General features: G+C 38.0%; 1 pseudogene; it reads left to right on the top strand.

Annotated features, from left to right (window-relative positions):
* The first annotated feature begins 2,197 nt into the window (after positions 1-2,197).
* Positions 2,198-27,442, top strand: LOC124734386 (annotated as a pseudogene).

Below are 27,442 nucleotides of genomic sequence, written 5' to 3'. Positions count from 1 at the left end.
TAAGCTGCCATTGTAGCAGTAGGTACCGATCTGATAACTGCTCCAGACACTTCTTGTCTTACATAGGCATTGCCATATTCTGTCTGTTTATATATCTCTGTATTTGAAATCACATGCCTATGCCAGTTTCCTTGGCGCTTCGGTGTTTGTGTGTGTGTGTGTGTGTGTGTGTGTGTGTGTGTGTGTGTGTGTGAGAGAGAGAGAGAGAGAGAGAGAGAGAGAAGATTACTCTTTCATATCTTGTGCAGTTGTCCTTTTGAATGGTCCTGGTGACAGGAACTGCACTTCTGGGGCAATGAGTTGAATATTTTTAAAGCAACCATTGTATCAATGTTCCTTTCATGATTATGCATGTCCTGCCTCATGCAGATAACACCTTGGTTTTCTTTTACTCTGATGTGGTATAAAAACACGTAATGGATGTAGATTTCATTATTCCTAATTGGGTGAACATAGGCCTGCAGTGCTGCAGTCTTTAGCTTGATGCAAAGATTCTGACTGCTTTTTTTATGTAGCACTGCCACATTCTTGCAGCCTTCAGAATATCCCGATAACAGTAGGCCATGATTGATGTGGCTATTAAATATTGCATAATGCACTGTTATAAGGTATGGGTCAGCTAATACACCTTCTGTTCTCCTCAGAAGGTATATTACTGTACACACAAACTAAGTTGACACTCGGCGCGGTGGCTGAAGCGAGTGACAGTGGAGGCATCTCCCATTTACAGTCATTCCCATAAGCCACGGCGCCGAGTGTCAACTTACTTTCTGCAGACAGTACATCGGAGAGCTGGGAGCACACATACACTGTTTGTTCATTCATTATTAATTTGCTGTCAACCAGAATCCCAGCAGTTTGATAGCCTCCATATTATCGGGGTATGCAACATTCGTAAGGCTACATGTAAGATTTTGTTGTGTTATTTCTTCATTCGTTTTCATTTTATTGTCGAAGAACCATTGTTTGATGTTTTGTAAGATCACATTTGTTGTTTGCAGAGCTTGTGCAGCAGTTTTTGTTTTCGCAGATACTAACAGTGCACTGGCAAAAAAATAAGTTAAAATCTATGTGAATGATTGGTGCTGTACAAACAAAACACAGAAGGAAACGTATACTGGAGACTGCCCAACCGAATGAACTGCTGGACAAGGAAATATGGATGTGTGGTTGGACATTTAAAAAAGTAAAATTCGTAATGTCCTGTCGGTGCCGAATTCACTGAAGACATGATACATGCACGCATGGAGAAGGATAGAACTGTCTCTGTTATTTTCCTTGAGTTATTTAGTGAGATTACAGAATGCATAAATCTGGCAAATGAGTCGAGGATTATACACTTCAGAAAAGTTGCAGTAATATTTTCAGTGATCAGACCACCGCTACGATCGTAAGTTCGAATCCTGCCTCGAGCACGGGTGTGTGTGATGTCCTTAGGTTAGTTAGGTTTAAGTAGTTCTAGGGGACTGATGACCTCAGAAGTTAAGTCCCATAGTGCTCAGAGCCTTTTGAACCATTTTTTGAAACTAGTAAAGAGTATAGGAAGGTGTTTTGTACTGAGTGACTAAAACAGTTAAACAACACTTCGAAAATGTGCCACTGTTTAATGGTTTTGTTCAAATTTCAATAAGAAACTCTCGTGTTACAATGAGCCAATAATAGCAACCAAAGCATTAAGCCGTAAAAATCATATGCAAAATTTACTATAAGGATAGTGACATTTATAATAAGTATCCTTTACTTCCAAAGCAATTCGTATTTTCTCCTTGAGTTTCATTCTTCTACACATTTTTCTAACGCACACTGTGGACATTTTTATAAGCGGAGGTAAGTTTCTGGAAATTTCTTGTTTAGTTATTAGTGTAAGATCTACGGTCTCTATTGGATTGGATTGGCTTTGTCAATAATGATTTTTAATTCTGTCATCAAATGCCCCCACTTTTGAAGTCAGTACTTTAATCTAAAAAGCCATGGATTCATGTCAGCAAATAACAACTCTGCTTTTTCCTTCACATTTTAAATTAATCAAATAAACTGGCTTGTTCTAGTGCGTAGTTCTGTTGCTTTGTTGTCTTTGGTTGTCGGTATTATTAAAATCCACTGCTCCCAACGAGTCTTCATTTATTAAAATACAATCTCTGAAAAGCAGTTTGTTTGGAGGCGTACGAAATCCAGTGCTGTGTTTATCTAGGTTTGTTATTTTGAGTATGCGTATGGTGTCCATTGTCATGTAATCGTATCGGGTTAAGAAGTTATTTGTGTGTTCGAAGTTTGGTTGCGCGTTGCGCGATTACTTGCTAGTTGCAAGCAGTTATTTTTATCGGTGTACTGCTACAAATTATTCGATTGTTATAAAAGACGTCTCCAGGGCTATTACGAGTCATAACATATCAAAATTGATGAAAATACGTCCTAAAATAATCTCCCTTCGTTGTCTCATACCATTATTATATATACTGTCTGATGTTTTGGAGCATTAGTAACATCCAGTACTGGTATGTAATTTCACTGATAAAATAAAACCATTACCGTCGCACCCCTCCAGTTCTGTAGGACTACGGTTTTGTTGAATACAGATTTTTTAATATTGAACTGTATTAATCATCCCTTTTATGTGTAATCATGCTTATTTCTAGACCTCGGTATATTTATTTTATTACGCATTGTATCGCAGTCATGTTTTACGTGAAGTTTCATTGCTCACATCGAAATAATTGTGACGCATTGGCATTATTTCACCTAAACCAAGTATGTAAAGATCTGTATTTACGAATACCGGTACATGAAATGTGTAGATATTGTAATTGGAATTGTGAATAAGTTTTGTTTTAATTGTAGCGTAACTATGACTGTGTAGCTAATATCTAAACCCCAGAAAGCACCAAGCTGGTATTCTGAAGGGGGTGTGGAATCTGAGAAACAACCAGTATTCAAGAATATTGCTATCAAAAAGATGTTTTTGGGAGTTAATTTGACAAACTTAACCATGATAGCCTCATGATACTTATTCAAGAAACTGGACTAAGCAATAAATGCTTGTGTGTGAAAAAATAAACGTGTTTGGAGTCCAGTGAACAACATGAGCCATAGGTAGCCTATATGAACTGTGATGTCATATGGCATCTATGATATTTTGTTTGTTTCAGTGAAATATTTTGAGTGTGTGTTTTGATCATAATATGAAGTTTATTTTTTGTGGCTGGTAGCTTAGACTGTATTGTTTGCTAGGTGTACTTTAAGTCTAGGCCTACTGGAGATGGTGTTCGACTGGGGGAATGCTTGTGGCATACAAGATGTATATATGTGTTCATTTACATTGACAGGCTGATCTGTAGACTAGTGTAAACATATATCTAGGATAGGTTGGGTTGGTAGGTCATTCCACAGATACATTTAAGGTAGGTCATTCCATAGATACATTTAAGTACCTATGTGAGGCTCCATTTTCGAATTGTGGTCTGGTATTTTCAAGTTTTTAATATATTTGAAGGACTAATAGAAAGAACATCATGGGCCCAAAACTACCTTTTCTCACAGAGATCCTGTTAGTCTCTAGCATTTTATTTCGCTAATGTTTTCGTGTTATTAGTTATGTGAGCAGTTGATCAGTTCTGTGTCTTATATCTCCACCACGTTAAGGGTGTTGTCGTTCATAAGCTTGGTATCACATTTTTAACTAATCCTGTTGTTGGCATTTCAAAGATTGATTTGGACACAACAGTTCATAACCAGTTCTTTGTCTTGCCTTTCTCCAACCAGTCAGTTATAGAGAGGTCTGTGGTTTAACATGAACTCTAAAAACAGTGCAGTTTTTATATTAACAGATTGTTGCCAGAGGTTAAAGAGTGGTAAATGACAGAAGAAAGGGGTTGTGACATTTTGAAAACTTAAAGTAAGTGCAATTTTAGGGTATGCCTTCTTAGTCACTGTCCACGTTCTCAGACTAACATGTGCCGTGATATCATGTCTTAGAGTTGAAGTTCGTTGTCTAGATAACAATAGGGGGAACAATCTTACACGTGAGGTGATATCAGTGCAAGAATCCAAATATTAAACAATGAAGTTATTAAGGAATTGTTTTATAAAGAAACAGTATGGCTGGTCACTACTGATAGTCAAGGAAGCAAGATCCCAGGAGGCCCTACTGCTGATTAACACTTTTAAAAGTGAAACATTAATCTTATTTTTCAGAACTATTCATTCTTGTCCTCACATCCTGTCTGTCTGCGTGAGGTAGGAACTAAGTTAAGGGGCCATTGGAAGTGTTCTATTCCACCTGTCTCCTTTGACCCATGAGATAATGGTGTTGTGTGTGTGTTTTTGAATTGGTTTGTGTTTGTTGAAATTAACATGTGATATTGGGTTCATTATCACTATGGTAACATGGGTTTATTTGAGTCTGGGTAGCCAGTGCTGCAATGTGGATTTGGAAATCTTCATTTTTCAGTGATGGTTATTTATGTGTGTGGCATTTTGTTAGGTTTGATTAGTTGTGTGTGTGTGTGTGTGTGTGTGTGTGTGTGTGTGTGTGTGTGTGTGTACTGGTAGCGGCGGTCAACCTAGGTGATTTTGTTGCATGCTTTTGTTGGTAATAAACTTTTATTTTTGTTTTAATCTGTAGTAATTCTGATGTTCTGTCTGTTTTACATTTATCGTACTTTGGTTGGTTTTAATTGATCTGGTGTATATACAAGTTTTTGCGTTTTCGAGTTGTTGAAGGTTTTGGTTTTTGTGGTATTTTTTGTTATGTTGGTGTGTGAAGTTTACATTGTTTTCATTATTATTATTATTATTATTATTATTATTATTATTGCTGGTAGGTATTGAGAGCTGCATTTGAGCTACATAGGTCAAGGGAAATGTCTGATTCCACTCTTCGGGTTGTAGCTATTGGTTCCTTGGTATCTGGGCTTCCTTTCAGCTGTATTGGTTCCTTGCTATCTGGGCTTCCTTTCAGCTGTATAGGTCGAGGGAAACATCTGATTCTGCTTTTCGTGGCACTTACGCAGTCTAGGGAGTACATGCGCTGATCACGAGAAAAGTACCTATTTTTGAAGGAAACACGTGTTTCTGAAGATATAAGCAATATATATGCGCTGAATACCAAAAATTTTTTTATTTCAAAACTTGAGTGTTACAGTCATATCTGACGCGCTCTTCACCAAAAAAGTACTTATTTTTCATTTGGATGCAAAAAAAAAAAAAAAAAAAAAAATCAGTTAACTGTCTCAAAATTTTTTTTGTATCAAAAATGACATATTGCATATGTATGCACGGAATTTAATTTTTTTTTTTCCTCTCTCTCTCTCTCTCTCTCTCTCTCTCTTCAAGAAAGGTGGAATTAATAACAAAATTGTGGAATGGATTTTCCCAAAACATTGACGCCAGAGAAATTCCGCCAGGTAGTTATTCAGCATAGCACGGTGAGTTCTGAAAGGCCTTATAGGATTTTTTTCTTTAGCTTTTTGCCAGACTGACTTCATGTGATTTGTGGTTGCGTTTGTAAAGGGATCGAGAAAATAAAGCGAATGATTAACAGCCAGATTATTGTAGCCCAAGTTACCTATGGTGTTGTAAGTTGCCACAAATCAGCAACTGCTGTGGTTCCAGTAGCAAAACATACTGTTGCAAAATTGGCAGCAAATGGGTAGCATCACGTTGTGGCACAGCAACCATAAAGCTTTGCTTTGTCTCAACGTCATAACCACCAAAGACCCATTGCTCTCGCACCTATGACTTCGATGGTGCTGACGAAGCAGCTCTCGTCTATTTCAACAGTATGGCCAGGGCCGCCCAAAACTATTGGCTCAATTAAGAAATATTCATGGCAGATATCTCTACAAAATTGGCACCAATCGACCACAGTGTGCTCACTGCCAATTTTGAGCTCCCTCATTAAAAACTTTTACCTATTGAGTTCGAAAACCCACATGTAAGACAGTTGCAAAATTTTAGAAATGTCTAAATGACTGCCAGCAAAAAATGACATTTTCCTGATTGAACATTTCTTTCTACAGTCCCTGCCAATGGAGCAGCTCCAAATTTCGCCATCTTTCCCTGTAGTTTTCTCCAGCTTCATCTCGTTGTATCCAACACAATACCCATTTTCACACACCATATCGTTCTTCATAAGATCTTGTTGCCTAGCCCATTGTATTGAGCTTCGGGTGTTCTCCATAACATGGTATAAATCTTCCATTACAAAGTCGCTCAAATCTGGAAAATTTCTCGCCATTTTGGCACACGCAGTAATATACGATACTTCAAAACGGACAGCCTCAACAGAAAAATATAGGTTGTTGGGCGCACTGATCAAGATGCATAACTGTGAGCAACAGGGACATGTACCATATGCAACAATATGCAAAGCCAACAATAGCTATCATCGTTAGGATGTATGAAACTGTAAGCATTACCTATGGCTAAAGAACTCTGTGAAGAAATATATTAAAGTGTCTGCAGCATATTGGCATAGCAACATGAATAAGCTGGTGAAAGCAGACAGTTAATTAATCTTTTTTTTCCCCCACCTCCATATGAAAATAAGTACTTTTTTGGTATTCCGCGCATATATATGCTTATATCTTCAGAAATATGTTTGCTTCAAAAATAGGTATTTTTCTCATGATCAGCGCATGTACCCCCTAAACTGCGTAAGTGCCATTTTCGTTATTGCAGATGTTGGTTTTTTGGTATTGTGGGCTTGGTTTGAGCTATATAGGTCGAGTGAACTGTATGATTCCTGCTGGCTTTGTGGCTGTAGCATTATGTCGTAGGTTGAGACTTTTTTAGGGGTGATGTGATGTGATGTTTTGTATTGTTAAAATTAGGTTGTCCTTGCCCTAGACCCCCTATTTCCCGCAGTTGTTCTGTAGTTTCATTTTATCATTGAAGTAAGATTACTTTCACTGTTTCTGTTTTCCTGCAGGTTTGTTGGCATGTGTACATAGTGATAATATTGACGACATTTTGTATACTCTGGACGTAGGCGTTTCTGTCATATGGATGACGTCATGGGTCAAAGCAGATGGATTAAATCGGATGCTTCCCTAATGCCGAGTTCCGAAGGTTTGATTGGATCTACTGACACTGCCTTTGACTGGTAGCATGCTACTGATGATGTGGTGTGTGTGATATCCATGCACAAAACTTCCACACAAACACATGGGTTGTTTCACAATGCCGTAATTAGTTTCAACCAGTCAGTGGTAGTCTTCAGACGAAAGGCATATGCTGAAGCTGACGGTAGACAGAGATTAGTTTCTGTTGTGTTCAATGTTGTTGAGAACAGAATGGAAACCAGTATGTGCCTTTACCCTAAAGGCGCTAGCTGGCTTGTCAAAATTGGATACAGCGTTGTGAAATGCTTGTGAGATTATGTCAAAAAATATATAAAAGAATTTTAGATCCCTTATCTCTAAAACAGTATGTCATTTTTTTCCATATTTATATTGCTTCTGCATTATTTTTAAATGCAAGTTGGGGAGCCTATGATTGTTTCGTTATGAGAATAGATAAAATTGTCGTTGCAGTGTGTGGCTGATTTCGATGAGTGATTTATGTCCAGCATTTTGATTATGTGATAGGTAAAAGCAGACGGTTGGTATTGATAAAAATCAAAATTTCTGTTATGTAAGCTAGGACTAGTGGGCCAGGGAAAAAACTAACTAGTCGCTCGGTCATTTCAGAAAAAAATTGATATTTGCTGGATGAATTCCCGAATGTTTTATGGGTTTAAAGACATTTTTTAAAAAATTTTATTCTCAACATTTAGAAACAGTGGCTATTTTTTGCTTTTACAGGCATCTGTTTTTCTTTTTTTTTTTTGAATTATTCAGTACTGAGTTGAAGAATCATTAACTGGACTATAAATTAAAAACCATGATAACCATGCTGAATGTATTCCTTAATATAGGCCCTACTTTTAATGGCTCAAACTTGTTGATTGCAAGCTAAAAAAGCGTATTCTTTAAACTATTTAATTGGATAGATAAAAATTCTACTCATCAAGCAGCGGCAGAACACATACATAAAAGACAGCTGTAATTGGCAAGCTTTTGGAGCCAGTGGCTCCTTTTTCAGGCAGAAGGGTGGAAGGGGAAGTAATTGAGTGAAGGAGAAAGACTGGAGAGGTCTAGGAAAAGGGGTAGATATTGGTTAAGTCACCCAGAACCGCGGGTCAGAGGAGACTTACCGTACGGGATGAGAAGGAAAGACATTACTTACGGTAAGTCTCCTCTGAGCCGCTGTTCTGGGTGACTTTCCCGATATCTACCAATTTTCCTAGACCTCTCCAGTTCTCTTCCTTCACCCCTCTTCCGTCTTTTATGTGCGAGTTCTGCTGCCACTTGGTGAGTAGATTTTTTATCAATCCTAATTGTATTTTTCCAAAGTAAGAGTAATTTCTCAGCCTTAATATTTATTGTGCTATTACACTATACAGTATAACTACTTCTTATAGTGAGAAGCTTACACAAAATGTACACTATTTTAAAAAATTGATTTTTTGAATTTTTTCGTTCTTTGACCTACAATATCTTTGTAAGGAGAGCAGATAAAAGTCTGAAAATTACACAGTTAATGGATCTTCATGATATCAAACTTAAATTGGAAGTAACAAACAGAAAATATTGTGGGGAAGGCTAACCAAAGACTGCAATTTATTGGCAGTACTAAGGAGATTGCCTACACTACGCTTGTCCGAAGTACATTGAAAAAGTTCAAAGAAGGGCAGCACATTTTGTATTATTGCGAAATATGAGAGAGAGTGTCACAGAAATGATAATGGATTTGGGCTGGACATCATTAAAAGGAAGGCATTTTTTGTTGCAACAGAATCTTCTCATAAAATTCCAATCACCAACTTTCTCCTCTGAATGTGAAAATATTTTGTTGACACTGACCTACATAGGGAGAAACGATCACCACAATAGAATAAGGGAAATCAGAGCTCGAATGGAAAGATATAGGTGTTCCTTCTTTCTGCGCTCTATACGAGATTGGAATAATAGAGAACTGCGAAGGTGGTTCGATGAACCCTCTGCTAGGCACTTAAATGTGATTTGCAGAGTATCCATGTAGATGTAGACAAGCCTGTACAAATCTGTGTGTTGTCATCCCCCTTCCACCAACATCTGTTCACTCACACTTAGTTAATAATGAGCCCTTGAAGTATGCAGTTGAACAATGGAGTCTCAAAATAACGAGAATAGTTTTTCTAAGTGTTGGTTACTAACCTTGAAAACTCAATAGTGTGTCATTTAATTGCCAAAGTCAGGATAAATTTCTGAAGGGCAAAAGCAAACCTTGGCAGTTGATGAATGTATAGTTCTTGCTGACTTTTCTGAAAACTATTCCTTTGTTGTTCAAGTGAAATACAAGGGCGCCACTGGGTAAACAAACAGGCCACAGTTTGTCCATTTGTGTTCTGTTATAAAGATCCAGATAGACTAGAGTTATAGTTTTTGTGTTGCAAATGATTACTTTGAGCACAAAGCTACAGCAGTGCATACTTTTCACCTGCAGTTAACAAACTACGTAAAACAGCACGACAGTTCCATAAACAAACTGATGAACTTCTCTGATGGTGCTGCAGGCCAATATAAAAGCAAACAAATATTAATATCTCCTTTCTCAAAGAAAAAAAAGACTGTTGGCTCGGCGCAGAATAGCACTTTTTTGCATCATGTCCTGGGAAGAATGAGTGTGATGGCATAAAGGGTACAACAGAGCGAGCTGTCACAAAAGCTAGTCTGCAACGGACCTATGAGAACCAAATCTGGACACGTCAAGAAATGTTCAAATTCTGTAAAGAATAGGTAAAAGGGATTACGTATGTTTCATTAAATGTGAGGAAATATGAGAACTCTATGCCAATGTCTTGGAGGAAAGATTCAAAACTTGTCAGAAGATTAAAGGCACCCGATCTTTTCATTGTTTTATACCTCAGTCATACAACTTGCTCAACTGTAAGTTCACATCAACATCCTCTGATAGTGAATGTCATCACTGTGGAAAACTTGTACCACTGACACTTCAAAGTAAGGACATAGTGGCTTGTGTCTATGACGAACAGTGGTGGATTGCCAAAGTTGGTAACATTGCTCGTCAAAACCAAGATGTGGATGTTACATTTTACCAGCACCAAGAACCCCATTTACAAAATTTGAAAAGGATCAACACGAGAGGCCCGTTAAAAATGCATTAAAGGAGTTGTCTTCTCCCCTGGAATTTATGACTGTGACTAGGCGAACATTTAACTCTGTGCCCAACATGAGTGAAGAAATATCTCTGTTGTTCAATAAACAACGTAGCAAAAACAAACAAGTTGAGAACGTGATAATGTAATGAATTGTCTCATTTTTTAAAGAGTTATCCTAGATATTTTTAAATTATGTAATTTATACACTGTTTCCATCAGCCCAGATATTGCAAACAGTAAGAAACATATATTTGACTCATATTTGAAATTTTTTTTGTCCATGGAATCTCAAGGTTGAAATTTATACAGAAGTTTGATATCATAAAGGTCTATTAAATGTGTAATTTTCAGATTTATATCTGGTCCATTAACAAAGATTTGCAGACCAAAGAATGAAAAAATTCAAAAGATTTGTTTTTAAAGTGTTTGTAAGTATAAGCTTGTCATAATTGTTTCTCTAAAAATAAAAAATAAAAAGGTATCTGTACTGAGTAGTGTAATACCACAAAATGTATTAAGGTTAAGAAACTACTCTTTGGAAAGATAGTATTAAAAATGGGTTTTTGAAATTTACAACCAACAACTTTGAGACATTAAAAGTGTATTCCCTAATACATTCAGCAGGGTGATCATGGTTTTAATTTATAGTCCAGTGTCTGCTGAAATAAATACCTCTTATATGAAAGGTCTGGGGCAATCCATTACTGAATAATTTAAAAAACCACTGACGCTTATAAAAGTGTAAGAAAGCCTGAAACAAAAATGGCTGCTCTTTCTAAACGATAACCAATAAATGTTTTTAAAAAATATTTTTGAGTCCACCAAACATGAAGGAATTCACCCAGCGAATTCTTTCTACGAGAATGCAGTTGTCTCTCTTTGTAATTTTATGGCTTTCTCAAGTATGTTTCCCTTTGGATACAATTAATTGATAGTTTTATGGTTTGGATGGTGTACGATCTTCCACGGAATGCTTGTATTTACTTAATAGGCACACGTTTAAAAATCCAAATATTAGATCATTATTTCTCTGAAGGAAACATTGTTTCCAGTATAAATCCTAGATGCAGAATTGTATTGTTTACATTGTGACTGCAGCACTATTCTTCTCTCACCTGTTGTATATAAATATTTCTGGAATAATTTTAACATCTGTTTAACAGGACACTAATGACAGCAGCAGAGAAGCTTGCCGCTGTTCCTGATGTGGATATCGACCCAGAAGGAACATTTAAGTATGTTCTAATACGTGTCTTTGGTCCAGAGGGTCCTGATGGCAAAGAACCGAGCAAATTAGTGGTCAGTAACTGGTAAACTAATATTTGGTCAACTTTGTGATACATTATTATTTGAGAGACAGTCGTTAGCATCATTTTTCAATTTTCTCAGTTGAATTTTTCTTCTGATGTTGGTGACTTGCAATGGGGAATTGTAGCCTAAGGTTGGTTGTTATCTGCATAACATAGTGTTTCAGTGTTTACTGTTAAATTGGAAGTGAGATGGTGGATGGCGATACAACTGAAAACGCACAAAAGATTTTCACTGAAACACTGTTGAACTACAGTTATGGCCCTGTGCGCTATGGTATCTTTGCCAGATAGTGTTGACAGAGGACATAAAAAAAGCATTCAAAGAAGAGCAACTTATGTTGTTTTATAGCTAAGAAGGGGGAGTGCGCCATGGACATGCAGGGTGTATACGACCCGGAAGATCCGGGGAAAAACCCGGGAAATTTTTCATTGTTTTTGTTTTCAGTTAAATTTTTGTAATTTTGATTGGTAAGAACCGATACTCTAACAAAGGATATTACTGTGTCTCAAGACTGCAGCAATAAAACATGAACAAGAGAAAAAACGAAAATAAAACTTAAATTTCAAGGGAAATGCACCATATACAGCAACAAAACAGTGCTCATACAAGTGTCCGCCAACAGTAAAATGTGTCAAAGGCTTTAGGAAGACTGCGCAATGCTTCGTAACAGCAAATTGCCTCCGCTGAGCGTGACGTCACAACTGTTTACATTAAATTCGTTTTAGCAGTTACGAGCTCGATCATGCGCATGCACAGTTGAGTAGTACCTTCTCCCGCTTCTGGCTACAGAAATTGTTGGCTGCGTAAGCAGTCGCAGCAAGCAGCTAGATGCTACCGGGAAAAATTTTACTGGAGCGCCCAAGCTGCCAGATTTATACATGCGCAGGAGGTCCAAATCTGGGGGGGGGGGGGGGGGGGGCAAATTCATATTCTTGAGGGGGGGGGGCGGGGGAGGAAACCTTGTTTCACAAAGCGACTCGCATTCAGCGCACGTTAGTTCGTTAGTTTATCGATTATTCATATTACTTTGAAACTCATCCCTGTCGGTTTTTGAACATTTTTAACACATTCTAAGTTGATTTTGAATGAATTGTAAGTTGATTTGTGAATGCGTGCGTAGTGTACATGTTTCCTCTGTCAGTGGAATCTGACAGAGCTGAGCGAAGTAAGGCTGAACGGATGAATACCAACCGCTGTCTGATTGTGTGGTTGATTGTGTTTGCGAATGATGAGCGTTGTTGTAATTACTAGGGGAATCCATATATTCAGACTACAGGAGTGGAAATAAACGAATAACACGTAAGAATGATTACGTATTACCTTCGCGGTGTATACAAGAAAATGAAATTTTGACAAAAAATTTTTGGGCAGATCGCTATACTAGTAAGGGCGAGTTGTACAGTCCCCAGCTAGCAGCTACTTTAAGTTCTGTTCTGGAAGAAGCACGGAAAATGTGTTGTACGACCATGTAACAACGCCTAACCGGAGAATAATCACGGGATAGCTAAACCGGTGATTCTGGTAGAGTTAATGAAGTTAACCTGCAAATAAGCTTTGGCATTGGCAGGAATAGTTACAGAATTAGCGATAACAAGACTGTTTGTTAGAATGATGAAGGAGAAGAAATGGGGGCATCACACAAATTATGGAACAATATGACGATTCCAAGTTCGTATAAAAATTTCATACTACTACTTTTCGATCTCGTGCTTGAGGAACTGGAGTGTATGAATGAAGTGTGAAACTATTTCCTAACGTAAAGCTTTTTGCTTGTAGTGGGCCTAATAGGCATTTGATATTGGTACTTTGTGAATTATTTTCTGTCCTTACAAAACAGACCGTTTGTGCCAAAACAGTCTCATTTATTTTGTGTGTATTACAGTTGTTGTAGTATTAGAAAGGCCTATTTTGTTTTATCTAGCAGACAGTGACAAAATAGGTGTAATCAGATCGGGAAACAACACCAGTCTTGGGTCCTATTTGTATTAACAGCTTTTTCAGTATTAGACGACGACATTTCGACTTTTCGTGTAGCAAAATGTTTGACGAACTTTGATGAGGTAATAGATTCTTTCACAGAAGGAAAGCACTCCATGTAAAGCTGTACCAAGATTATAGAGGGTAAAAAATTCTAGGAGCTAAGGATTGAAGAAACATGTATTGTCTTGCTTGTCTCATGTCTTTACTGGGTTTATATATCCTATATTTAATTTTATGTCACACAAAGCAGCAAGTTGTTAGCTGATAGGGAACAAAGAGTGCACATTTTCTGAAGAGTTCTTTTTTTTAAAAAAAAAAGAGGGACAGAATGTCAAACCGGCCAACTGTAAACAGGAGAGGCACCACAGGACATTTTAATTTCCACTGTCCTGAATATGGTTTGATGGCATCCATTACAACATGTACACATTTCAATTCCACAGAGCAAAGTACAGTGACGTGCGATAGGAGAATACTGTGTGAGGAGACGAGACACTGCACTTTGGCACACTTATGACATGTCTTACATTTCCTCAAACACACATGTTGCATGCATCAGACCCTTCAGAAAGACGTGCACTACAGAATGAACATATTTTTGTGTGTGTGTGTGTGTGTGTGTGTGTGTGTGTGTGTGTGTGTGTGTGTGTGTGTGTGTATATATATATAAAAAACAAAGATGATGTGACTTACTAAATGAAAGTGCTGGCAGGTCGACAGACACACAAACATACACACAAAATTCAAGCTTTCGCAACAAACTGTTGCTTCAGCAGGAAAGAGGGAAAGACGAAAGGATGTGGGTTTTAAGGGAGAGGGTAAGGAGTCATTCCAATCCCGGGAGCGGCAAGACTTACCTTAGGGGGAAAAAAGGACGGGTATACACTCGCGCGCACACACACACATATCCATCCACACATATCCATCCACACATATCCATCCACACATATCCATCCACACATATACAGACACAAGCAGACATATTACATGTTTTTTCGAAATTTTCCCGAATTTCTCCGTCCTTTAACGTGTTTTAGCGGCAACACAACCACCTAACCTTGATGCACATCGCTGTCTACCAACCCAAGTTCACCACAGGATCAACTTAACCAACACTTTTTCGCCTTTTTTCATACCAGATCTCCAGTTGCTTTCTAGTTCACCTTTATCTCTCCCCATATATTTTTATCTTTCATTTTCATTTCAACCTCATGTTACACTTTCACCTTCTAATACCATGTCACCCTCACAACACCCCCACAAAATATGTCTGCTTGTGTCTGTATATGTGTGGATGGATATGTGTGTGTGTGTGTGTGTGCGAGTGTATACCCATCCCTTTTTCCCCCTAGATCCGGGACTGCTGCGCAGAACAGTCTGAATTACAGTTGGGAAGTGGGTAGTCTACACGTGACCCATTTTTACATTTAGTGTTTTTGCTGTTTCCTCTTTATTTACTGCTCCCACATCAAATGAAGACAAAACAGATTTCTGTGGCCGGGAGCTATCAAGTGAATTAAAATACATTCACATAATAATGGAAGGCTAAACTGTGTTATTAGTTGCAGATTTTATTTTATTTCCATCTTTCTGACAGTCAAGCGTTAATTGCCTTTTAGAACAATGAAGTTATTTTTGTTGGTTTGCCAAAGAAATTTTCTTTCATTAATCTTTTCCACTAAGGCAGACAATATATTTGAGACACTGTGTTTGCTGCATTTCAAGTGCACATTTTCAACTTCTGGCACATTTGGCATTACGCCATAATAAAGAACCAAACATGAGACAGGACAGTACTGGTACTCCAAGAAAATTTACATCCCAAAAACCACATAGGAAAGCTTAATAACAGGTCGTGGGATTCTGGACATACAAATTTGCACTTTAAATGTGAACATTTTAGTATGGGTCACGAAATTCCAATTCTCTTGGAGTATCCGCTGATGTCTTGTTTCTTGCATAATGTAAGATCTTTTAATGTTTCACACGTACGAACATGCGGGCTCCCTACGACATCGTAGCTGCGCTTGCGCGGTGACGCCTGTCATCTGGCGCTCTCTGGCAACTGCAGAAACGAACCTATTTCTAACAGGTCGTGGGAAAATATTTCGAATGGTGTGTTGAAAATCGTTACCATCAAAGTACCATTCTAGCAGTTACACCAGAACTATGTGAGATAATGTACGATGAATTTCTTAAATCACAAAGTGTTTGACTCTCATTTAAAAATCAACTCTTTGGTGATGAGCCATTTAGATGAATTTTGAGCCTGGAAGATCAGACATTTATGTCATTATTAAAAATTTTACTGGCACATTTGTGTGATACATCTTAAATTGTAATACGCGCATAAAAGACCAACATTTTATGAGAAAGCTTAGCTTCTCTTGCAGCGTATTAATCTGATAGACCAATATTATATGTGAAGGCTTTGCGTTTCGTTTAGCAACACTATTTACATTAATTTGAGCCATTAACTTTTTCTGTTTGTGTGTTCGCGCTACTTAACAGTGATGTTGCTGTTGGTTGACTACATCACGTGTCCTAAGCTCTGAATACCTGCTGTGATCGGCTGGCGAAATTGCATGAAATGAGCTATGACTAACTTACAAAAGCGCATCCCAATCTCAATTTCAATGCTTTGGAAAGTAACATGCGGTGTTTGGTGGAATTCGAGTTTATACTTTCCTAATACAAAAATATGCAGCATACATGTTGCTGCACATCAAAGATCTTTCCAAAATGCGTGTTTTTTTTTCCTAAAGCGCCAGGAAATTCTACGCCCGTGTATAAAACCATAATCAAAGGACTTATAAGGTATACAGTTCCAAGAGAAAATATACCGTCAGTTAACAGGGAAAAAGTATGTTTTCACTTGGGGGAAAGTGTATTTTTGACTGAGAAATCCGGGAATTTTTTTTCCTTGTCTGCATATACCCCGACATGATATACAAGTTGGGGTGACAGTCATTAAAACAAAGGTGTTTTTTGTTATGATGAGATGTTTTCAGGAAATTTCCTCTGAATGGCAAAATATTTTGTTGGCACCCACCTACATAAGGAGAAATTATTATCGTGATAAAGTAAGAGAAATCAGAGCTCCCACAGAAGCTGTTGAAGAGTGGAATGTTACAGAAATAGTCTGAAGGCTTTTCGATGCATCCTCTGCCGAACACTTAAGGATACAGGATACTTATAAATGGTGGAAAAATCAAAATTTTTTAAATGACTTTATTAAATTCTATAATCTTTCCTGATTACATTGATATATACACTGTAGGGTTTGAAATGAAAAATGACCTATACATACCAAATTTTAAAGTTATGGTCATGTACGAGGTGCGACAATAAAGTAATGAGACTGATTTTCTTTGCAAGATGTGGCACCCCTGCAGGCTTGCGTAGGCACAATATCTGTGACCTTGGTCTATAAGCCGCTTCTAGTTCAAGCGGCATGTTGAAGCAACTGCTCAGTCATTAGTTGTGCTGTAATAAGTTAACACGTGTTAGTGTCTCTCATCACAGAAATGGAACTGCATAATATTGCGCAACAGTATGCCATTTCTTTTTGCGTTAAATTGAGTGAAAACGCGATGACAACTTTTACGGTAAGCTTAAGAAGGCTTTTGGAGAGGAGGTTATGTCAAAAGCTCAAGTTTTTGATTGGCATAAAATGTTTAGTGAAGGCAGAACAAATGTTGAAGATGAAGACTGCAGTGGACGACTGTCAACCTCACGGACGGATGTCAACTTGGCCAGGGTGCATGAACTCATAAAATCTGATAGAAGGTTATCCATGAAAATGATTGCAGGAGAACTGCACATCAATCGAGGAACGGTTTGTCTAATAATAACATTGCTGATAATTGGATTCTGCATCACGATAATGCACCATCCCATACTGCTTTGTCAGTACAGTAATTTTTTACCTCAAAACAAATTTCGGTACTGCCAGAGCCACGTTATTCACCAAATATTGCTCCGTGCAACTTTTTTCTCTGTCCAAGAATCAAAATGGCGGTCAAGGACACCATTTTCAAACAACGCAAGATGTCCCAAAAGCTGTGACGAAGGTCTTGGAGGATATTACAGAAGATGAGTTCCAGAAATGTTACCATCAATGGCAGAAGTGCTAAAAAAAGTGTGTGCAATCAGAAGGGAACTTTGAAGGAGACAACACGAAAATTGACTAAAACTGTAAGCAACATTTTTTTTCACATCAGTGTCATTACTTTACATTCGCACCTTGTATACTGCCATGCCCCCTTTATTTCTGTTACAGAAACCAGTATTATTTTGAAAAGAACTGTGCATTTTCTTTCTGTTTCCAGCGGTTATATGTATGATACATTGTATATGTTGGTAACAGTGCAGGTTTCTAGCGTCTGTAAATGATTATCTTTGCAAGTATTTACTTTTGTGTTCTGAAGCAGTTTGTTCACATGTTAATAAACGTTTGTTTCCCAAGCGCTACATATATTTGTGAAAATACATATTTTTTAGTGTGCCACACATCAAGAAATTCGATAAAAGGAAATTCTGTGGTAACCAGTTCACAAACAAAACAAGCCACACTGTTGAAAGTAACCTACGTGTCAGTTCTTCAGTGAAGAAATTCGCACATGGCACGCCTCCTGGTGATTCAAATTTTTGTGTTAAAAATGACGCTGTTTGTAGTGGATTTGTTGTTGTTGGTGTGGGTATCTTATCTTCTTTGATAAAGGAAGTGGAAAAATGTAAACAATGTGATGGTGTAGGCTGTCTGGAAATAACTGAACAACAAAGTGGCAGGAAGGGTTTAGCGTCAAAATTAGTTGGTCTGTGTAGATCCTGCAATAAATCTACCTCGAAAATGACTTTGAACATTGTGCATAATTCATATGATGTGAATTTGAGGTTAGTGTACGCAATGCGTGCAATAGGAAAAGGAAGGAAAGGCTGCACAAACGTTTTGTCATTTGATTGACCTTCCTCCTCCCAGTAGGTTCAGCAAGTACATAAGAATACTTTTAGGTGCCTTGACGGTTGTGTCTAAAGCATCTATGAAATGTGGAGTAGAAAAAACTGTTAATATTAGTGAAACAAGGGACATTGCTGTTGCACTTGATGGGACATGGCAACATCGAGGACATCGTTCCTTGAATGGTGTTTTAAGTGCTACTTCTGTGGAGAATGGAAAAGTTGTTGATGTTGAGTGCTTATCTAATTATTGCCACATCTGACATAGTAACACTGAAGGACATATTGAACATCAGTGTTATAATAATTATGATGATTACAGTAGAGGTATGGAGTGTGATGGAGCTCTAAAATTATTTCAGAGGTCAGTGCCCGTTTATAACGTTAGATATACAAAGTACCTAGGTGATGGTTACTCTAAAGCTTTCAATAAAATTAATGAGTTCAATGTTTATGGTGATAGCTTCGTAACAAAACTGGAGTGTTGTGGACATATGCAAAAGAGGATGGGTGCTAGATTGAGGAAGCTAAGAAGAGAAATGAAAGGAAAATTGCTATCTGATTGAAAATCTCTGTCTGGCTGAGACAGATTGACAGAAACTGAAACAGACCTCCTTCAGAGGTATTAAGGACTGGCCATTAGACAAAATGCACCTCTGAATGATGATACAGCAATGAGGAAAGCTGTATGGGTCACCTACTTTCATAAGTTGTCCACAGATGACCACACTGTTCATGGACTTTGCCCTAAAGGAGCAGATTCTTAGGTGTGGTTACCAAAAAGCAAAGGAAAGTGGTCAAATATACTATCAAAATATCATAAGCATTATCTTCTTGAGCCTGTTACGAATGAAATAAAACCAATTTTTAGAGATCTGAGTGGACCCTGTTTTGCTTAGTACCACATTTACTCGAATCTAAGACGCACCTGAAAAATGAGACTCGAAATCCAGGAAAAAAAATTTTCCCGAATCTAAGCCGCACCTGAAATTTGAGACTTGAAATTCAAGGGGAGAGAAAAGTTTTAGGCCGCACCTCCAAATCGAAACAAACTTGGTCCATTGTAATATGAGACACAATTTAGGTCAAATGAATGACGATACAGCTACAGTAGTTTGGTTCGAGTCGTAAGCTCAGTAGTTAAGCTTTACTAGGTAGCCATTGCTATGCGTCAGGCGCTCCGTCCGTATTATACGGGTACCCTTCCTCTTTCGCGTACTTCGTTAGCGAAACAATGGCAAGAGACTGCTATTTGCTGTTACCTACACTCCTGCTTTCTTTGAGAATGATCAACAAGAACCAAATAATAGACAGCGTATGATAGAAGATATTCTGAACGGGAGTTTAGCGAAAATTTTTCTCCGTTTGAAAATCTTTGCAGGCACCTCTTTAGTACATTACATTCTGCACTGAAATTAGTCATCTTAGATTTAAAAATCTAGTCAATTGCCGTGCTTCATTTCTGACTGTATCACTATTAGGCATAAGAATAATACAAATATAAACATGGGATGATAACTATATTTTTCCGCGTTTGCTGTTGTCTCACTCTAGTTTCGTAGTTTATTAGGCAGACAGGATTTAAATGAGTTAGCAGCAAACACGAAAGAATACATGGCAAAATGTTTATATTCTAATTATTCTTATGTGAAGAGAATACTGCATGCTATTCACAATTCATAAAAGTTCCTATAAGGAACCATCTCTTCTCACAGTTAGGAAAAAATTCAGAACGTAAAGTTGGCCATATTGACAAACATCCCAAACAGTCTTGCCAGTCGGATTTTCGTAGTGCATTGAAATGCTGCTACATTCAAAGGTGCACAATACGGAATTTGTATTTACTTCGTTGGATAATGTATGAAAATGCAGTGGTCGAAACTCGAGACGGAGGAAAAACTTGTCTGCCACCCCCCCCCCCCCCCCCTTTTTTTTTTTTTTTAATGCACTCATGCAGAGGGTTTGGCACCAGTATTTATCTTTGTGCCTGCAAAGCATGCCTGTGTAGCGCTACATATATTCGACAGCAGAAGTTAGTTGTGGCGGCACCTACCAACATTTTCCAGAACTTCCGCTTACTTTGCACTCGATTCTAAGCCACAGGCTGTTTTTTGGATTACAAAAACCGGAAAAGAAGTGCGGCTCAGATTCGAGTAAATACGGTAAATGTCTTCATGGGGGCACTCAGAAAACAAATGAAAGTTTCAACCATTCCATACGGGAAAGATTACTCAAGAATGTTTTTGTAGGACTAAATACGTTAAAAGTTGGTGTACTAGATGGTGTGCTATGTTTCAATGACGGAGTGATAGGAAGGTAGGAAGTCCTGAGAAATTTAGGCATAAAATGTGGCTCTAATATGAAAGATCAATTTCTTCTGTGTGACAGACAATGGGTGCATGAAGCTGAAAGATTCGCTCTTCAAGTTACCAAAGAAGCAAGAAGTGCTAAAAGGAATGCCAAGAGGAAGCTTGAAGATGAAGAAAGGCTGCAGGATGTAGACTATGCTTCAGGAATGTTCTGAGGCACAGTTTAATTGGGCTCATATGTTCATTCGCAATTTCCCGCTAGTTGTTTTCTTCAGAATTCAGGTACAAATATTTCCTAAAGTTTATAAAGCATTGCTCTAATTTTTTCTGTAACTTTTGGTAGTCCATACTTCTGTAGTAGACCTAAGCTTTATTGCAGAATCAGCTAAATCATAGAAAAAATAACATTTTTATTTGGAAAAAATTATAAATATTAAAATGTAAGATGTGATACTTTTTTATTCTTGTAATATACGTAATAGGTGGAATTAAATAGGTCTAGTATCTCAGCCATGTCATGCATGTCTGGTAAAAATTTGGTCTCCTTCAAATGTATAACATTGGATTAAATGGTACCTCAGTTTGAGGAAGAATTTCCTTGTTACTTTTTTTAAATAACTCGAAGCAGGTTCAAAAATATTCAAAATACTTCTAATTTGTTTAGAAAGTGTGCTCTATTACCTGATATCAACAAAAAATCTTAAAACATATACATTATAAACAGTGCCTGAAAGAAATATAATATTGAGCTGGAAAAATGCCCTGTATCCTTAAGTGTGAACTGCCAGATAGCCGTGTAGATTTACACGAGAAATATCGTCTGGTTTGCACTGATGATGTAATGATGTGAGGGGGCTGAATGCAAATTTTTTTTTTTTTTACGCCTGCTTTGGTGACGGAAGCAATGCATTCAACTTCCAGAAAGAAATTATCTCACAAAACAGGCCTTTGACTAAACTTCATAAAGTGCCGTACTGTGCTGGTTTATGGTATAGAGCAGATGTTACCAACAAGTATTCCATTGGTTCTCTATCATTTGAAAAAACGTCGTTTTCACTAAAACACAGCTACATTTACAACTCCATTTTTCCTGTACAGTGTTCTATAATACATACAATTGTGACTTTAAATGACAGCTTTGAATTATCAAGGGCATCAGTTTTTTTTTCCAAATTTAATGTGCCATTATCAACAGAATGATTGCATGCAGATCATTATATTGGTGTGTGAGGTTTTGGGATTGACATTTATTTTTTTTATCGCGTATCTTGAGACTTTGAGCCAAAGCTCGTGGGATGAGGTGGTACCTAGTTTACAGAAAGCTGAATATAAAATTTATAAACAAAAAATTACAGAATTAATAAAATATGAAATTAAGAGAAATTAGGATAAATTACATGTTGCATAGAGAAGTTCTCATGTATTGTGAGGGTCTCTTGTGCAGAATTGTAGCATACCACAAGGAAACCTTTGTGTGTGGATTTGAATACTTACGTGTATCACTCTTTTTTTTCTGCCCTGCTGGGAAATTTGGAAAAAAAACCTGGAGAAATCTTGTTTTTTGTCTCAGTAGATGAAACCGTTTGTTTACTGGGATTTCCTGCATCGTCGCTGGCTGGATGCAGCTTAATACATGCACCGCTTCCCTACTCCCTCATTCTTACTGCTTCTCCACTTCCTACCACTCCCCTCAGCTTGCAGTCAGTGCTGCCACCACTTCTTGCCACTAGCCTAGTAGCTGCCGATGGGAGGCGTGAGGGGTGGTTTGTTTTGATGGCCGAAAATTTAGTTGTGAGAGTGTGATTGTCTTTTCTACGTGTCTGTCCATGGTTCAGCAATCATCTTTACGGTGAGTTGCTACCTATCTTCATTAGCATTAATTCTCAGAGTATTTGCACAAATTGATGGATTTATCACCACCATCTCATTTCGTCAACATAATGTCAGTGACTTGTGTAAAGCTGGCCACATGAATGGACTTCCATGATGGGCCAAAACCACAGGCCGTTTCTGTGGGTCTCTCTAACGGATTGGGGCTGCCGATTTGAAGCCCATCGTTTCCCAATAATGTGCAAGCCCTGCCCATCGGATCTAGTCTCGCCGATCTGCTCCCAGGCCGGCTCTGTTTGTGTGTGGTATAATGCAGTGGGTTTTCATGATTTATCCGAGGACTCAGGACTGTGGTGCTCCTCGGCAGGCCAGAGGCCACGGGCGATGGAGTTCAGGAATTATGACTTTCTCACTGCAAGTACATTGTGCGGTACATTGTTTTATAAACATTTTATTTATTCTAGTACATTTTGGGGCTTAGAAAATAATTTATACAGGATGTACATATCTTTTTTTTTTTACGAACATTCAGTACACGAAACATGAGTGACCCGGCAGACATCAATACAGTAATCGAATTTGTGTCATACCTGTCCCAGCATGGCATCGTCAATTGTGATATTTGTTTCTCGTATTCTCTCCCGGAGCTCCGCTACATCACGTGGTAGAGACCATACATACACCGGATCTTTAATGTGTCCCCACAGAAAAAAAGTCACACGGAGTGAGATCTGGTGATCAGGGAGGCCATTTCATGAAACAGCTGTTCCCTTCTGTAGCACGGCCAGTTCATCGATGCGGCAGCTCCGTATTCAGGTACCCACAAACTTCACGATGAAAATGGGGTGGAGCCCCATCCTGCTAAAAGATGAACGGAGAGCCCAATTGCATCTGAGGCATCAGCCATTGCTGCAACATATCCGAGTAGGAATATCCAGTGACAATGCTCTTGGCGAAGAAGAATGGCCCGTACAGTTTTCGACACGACAAAGCACAAAAAAACATTTACATTTAGCGAATCACACCCAAATTCAATGCATTCGTGTGGATGCTTTGTACCCTAGATTCGACAATTATGCCTGTACACTTTCCCATTAGTGTCAAAAGTGGCTTCATTGCTAAAACTTAAGCGATCAAAATTCCATCCCCGTCCTTATTCAATTGTTGCAACTGTGAACAAAACTCAAAACACTTGTCTTTGTCGTCGTTATTGACCTTCTACCCTAGCTCCAATTTGAATGGTTTCATAGACAACTTCTGTCGCATGACTTGCCACAGTCAGTGGAGCCATTTCGAGTTCATGGGATGCACGACGCACCAATTTCTTTGGACTCCTTATGAATGTCTCTCGTATGCAATCCAAATTCACTTCACTCACACTGGGATGTCTGCTTCTCTGTGCACAAGCAACCCATCATAATAAATTTGTTGTGCCTTCCTTGTTGGTGGTTTCTTACCGTACTTTGTTCTAAACATCCATTGAACAGCTGTAGCACACACTTTTTTTGTTGAACTCCAACACACAGAAAGTTCGCTCCGCACCTGAACTTGCCATATTTATGACTGGTGCTATTGGCAAATCACCAAAGTATGCTGTGGTGGTATACATGAAAAAGAACTTTCAGGGTTTCTCTTCAAAATGACATATATGTGATATCTGTGCTATGTTTGGTTCTTGTGCAATAAATAATTGAAAGTGTTCCCAGATGTAATCTACACCCTGTATATTAGAAAGTATGAGCGATAGGAAGAACAACTTGTGGCAGTCACAGGCGGTTTGTATGCTATGTACCTGTATATTTTGGCCTGCCTTATATACTTCTTTCAATAGGCCTACTTTTTTCTGAGGTTATTTCTGAAATCAGTGTAGGTATTTTAAATCTGTCTTGTGACTCCAAGGAAATGCGTATTTGTGTCACCAAATATGTTTAGTTTTATTGAAATAAAATAACATCAGTGGTCTTAATGGAATATTATATACCATTGTCTTTCTTTCTCCATCTAAAAACTGTTCATTACAAAAGATGCTGAAATTAGTACTTAAGATTTTTGCTCATGAGGGGAAGAAATACAGAAGTCCTTACATTTTTTTTTTTTTTTTTTTGTGAACTTGTCTTTACTTGCCGTTGAGATCTCGAAATTTGTCAGGGAAAAATGCTAAAACTTGCTGGAAATCGGGGAACGTCACTTGGGGGAACTTGCGGCAACCCTGAATGTTCACAAGCTGGCACTGCAGAGCTTGCTGACTGCATTTTTCAGGGATGAGAATATTCTTGCCAAGTGCACAGAATTGGCCCAAACTATAACACCATATGAGATAACAGAGCAAAAGTAAACAAGCTTTTGTGTTTGTGTCCAAGACATAGTGTATAGTGAAGACAGAAGTGTTCATTTTCTGCTTAAGGTGTTGAACATGATACTTCTGAGAGAGCTTTTCATCTATCTTCAGTCTTAAGAATTTAAAATGTCTGTTCGACCAGCTCAGGACAAGACTATTTCTATTTTACAAGAGTTCAGTTGTTGGCAGTGAAGTATTAATCCGTTCTCCAAAAGCCATGTGCTGATGTTGCCAACTACCTTGTCAGCTAGATGATTTACGTTATGTTCAGTGTTTTCCGAGAGAACACATGTCTGAATATACAAAAGCTTTCATTTGCATTTGCAGTAGGTATGGGGAAAAAAAAAAAAAAAAGAAACAGAAGCTCCTGTGTGTGTTTCCTATAGATAGTGGATATAACAACAGCTCCTTTAAGTTATGTTTTCAGATTATTTTTGATGCCACAATTTCCACTCACGTTGCTACTTTTGTGTTTTCTTCTTGCTTAGTACTCTTGATACATTTTGTTCAAAGTTTGACTATGGTTCCTGTTACTAGGTGCGAGGATACAAGTGAGTTGGCTTCCATTCGGACGTCTATGATGAGACGATGGACAGGGTGAATGGCCTCGGCGTTGATACAGAGTGCACTGGTGGTGGCAGAATACAGCACGACCCCAGTGCCAAGGTCATCAAAGTGTACAGCTACTCACAGGTAGTACCAAAAGAAGTGAGTTGTAGAAATGACAGTATGTGTCATCTTGAGCTGTTATTCAACTTAATTTTTTACTGTGTGACTGGTTTCAGTTGAAGACCATAATGGTTTAAGTTGAAGACCATTTTCAGGCACCTGTTGTATATACAGCGCGGATACGGGAAAATTTGGGATGAAAAGAATGTTTGAAAATTATAGTAACAATACAAGCAACACTTACAGAATTTGATTACCAGCAAAAACTATATATATCAAAAGAATACAATGTCAGAAATATAAATTAAATATCCACAAGCATTGTATGTATTGTTACTACAATTTTGAAATATCCTTTTTGCCTGAATTTTTCCTGTTTCTATGCTGTGGGAACAACAGGTGCTCGAAAATGGTCTTTGACCAAAACTGGTTGCATCGTAAAAAAAAATTATCAACAGCTTAAAGTGTTACATGATCTCATTTCTACAATTCGTATAAGCTGCAGACCACAGTTAACAAAAAATATTTTAAGAACAGTGAAGTTTCTGTTCATACGTTGTGTGCCCTATAATTCAAGTATTTTTAAAGCTTTTAAGAATGTTATACGCCAAGCTCCTCCATGGGAAAGCAGTTTCTGCTTTGGTTACATGGCACAAATTATAGAATACCTTGTTAGATGGTCAGAAGTAAATGTCACCAGATGTTAATACCTGTAAATCATCATCATGCTTCTTACAACCGTGTACAATAATTTGGGTGTGGTGTTGTGGACAAGTGTTATGGTTGAAATGGCTACTGTTGTTCTGGGTAGCAGCCATGATTATGAAACTTCCTGACAAATTAAAACTATGTGCCGGGCCAGGACTACATCCTGAAACCTTGCCTTCCGTGGACAATGCTGATACCAACTGTGCTGTTCAATCTGATTCAGGATTTTTTCTTACATCTTTCAGATTACTTTTGAGGCCACAATCCTTGCTTCCACTTGTATATTTAGCGAGAGAGAGTTGTATATGTAGCGAGAGAGAGAGAGAGAGAGAGAGAGAGAGAGAGAGAGAGAGAGAGAGAGGATCTTCTGTCCCATAATTTTATGACATTATTATTATTATTAATATTATTATTATTATTATCAGCTTCTGTATCTTTTGATTGAGTATAGTTACGGCAGCACATGAATTGTGGTGAGCCTGGTGTTTTTACAAGACTTTTTCCAGTTGCCAGGACAGTTGTCATAATTACTCAAATCAACAATTCCTTGCACTTGGAGCAGACCAAATGATTCCTCTGTACCCCTCGCAACTATTTTATACTTTTCAGACTGTGTTTCACACATTTTGTGACCTACCTGTTTCATTTAACACAGTTAATACAGTTGCAGATTGTGGGTACGTGTTTAATTTTTTTGCACGGTTACTGCTGCTTGTGTTTCAGTGTTGTGTACAATGCCAGACCCATCAATAGAAAAATTAATTCTGATGCTGCATCTTGCACATCTGTTCTGATGGTCTTTACACACTCCCTTTTTCTGCTGCTTTTGTGTTGTGATGTGTGGTGTAGAAAATTTCAGATTGCTTTACGGTTTCATGTGCTCTGTATTAGATGCAGTTTTAGTGTACGTACAAGCACATTGTTTACTTATGATGTAGTTGTAGTTAAGAGTTCCCGTTTTAGTGTTTAATTATTATTGTGATATGTAGCACACTGTTTAATTGTACTTTAGTTTTAAAATACCCAAGGACTGCTTCATTTCAGGGGTTTGGGAAGGCAGACCACAGCAAGACTGTAGAAATTCTGAAGACTGCATATCCTGTTTACAACATTACTTGGAGTGATGAAGGATACTGA

The sequence above is a fragment of the Schistocerca piceifrons genome, unplaced genomic scaffold, assembly GCF_021461385.2.
Source record: "Schistocerca piceifrons isolate TAMUIC-IGC-003096 unplaced genomic scaffold, iqSchPice1.1 HiC_scaffold_1438, whole genome shotgun sequence".
NCBI classification, from domain to species: domain Eukaryota; kingdom Metazoa; phylum Arthropoda; class Insecta; order Orthoptera; family Acrididae; genus Schistocerca; species Schistocerca piceifrons.
Note: the sequence above shows the minus strand (reverse complement) of the source record. Positions and strands in the feature narration are given on the sequence as shown.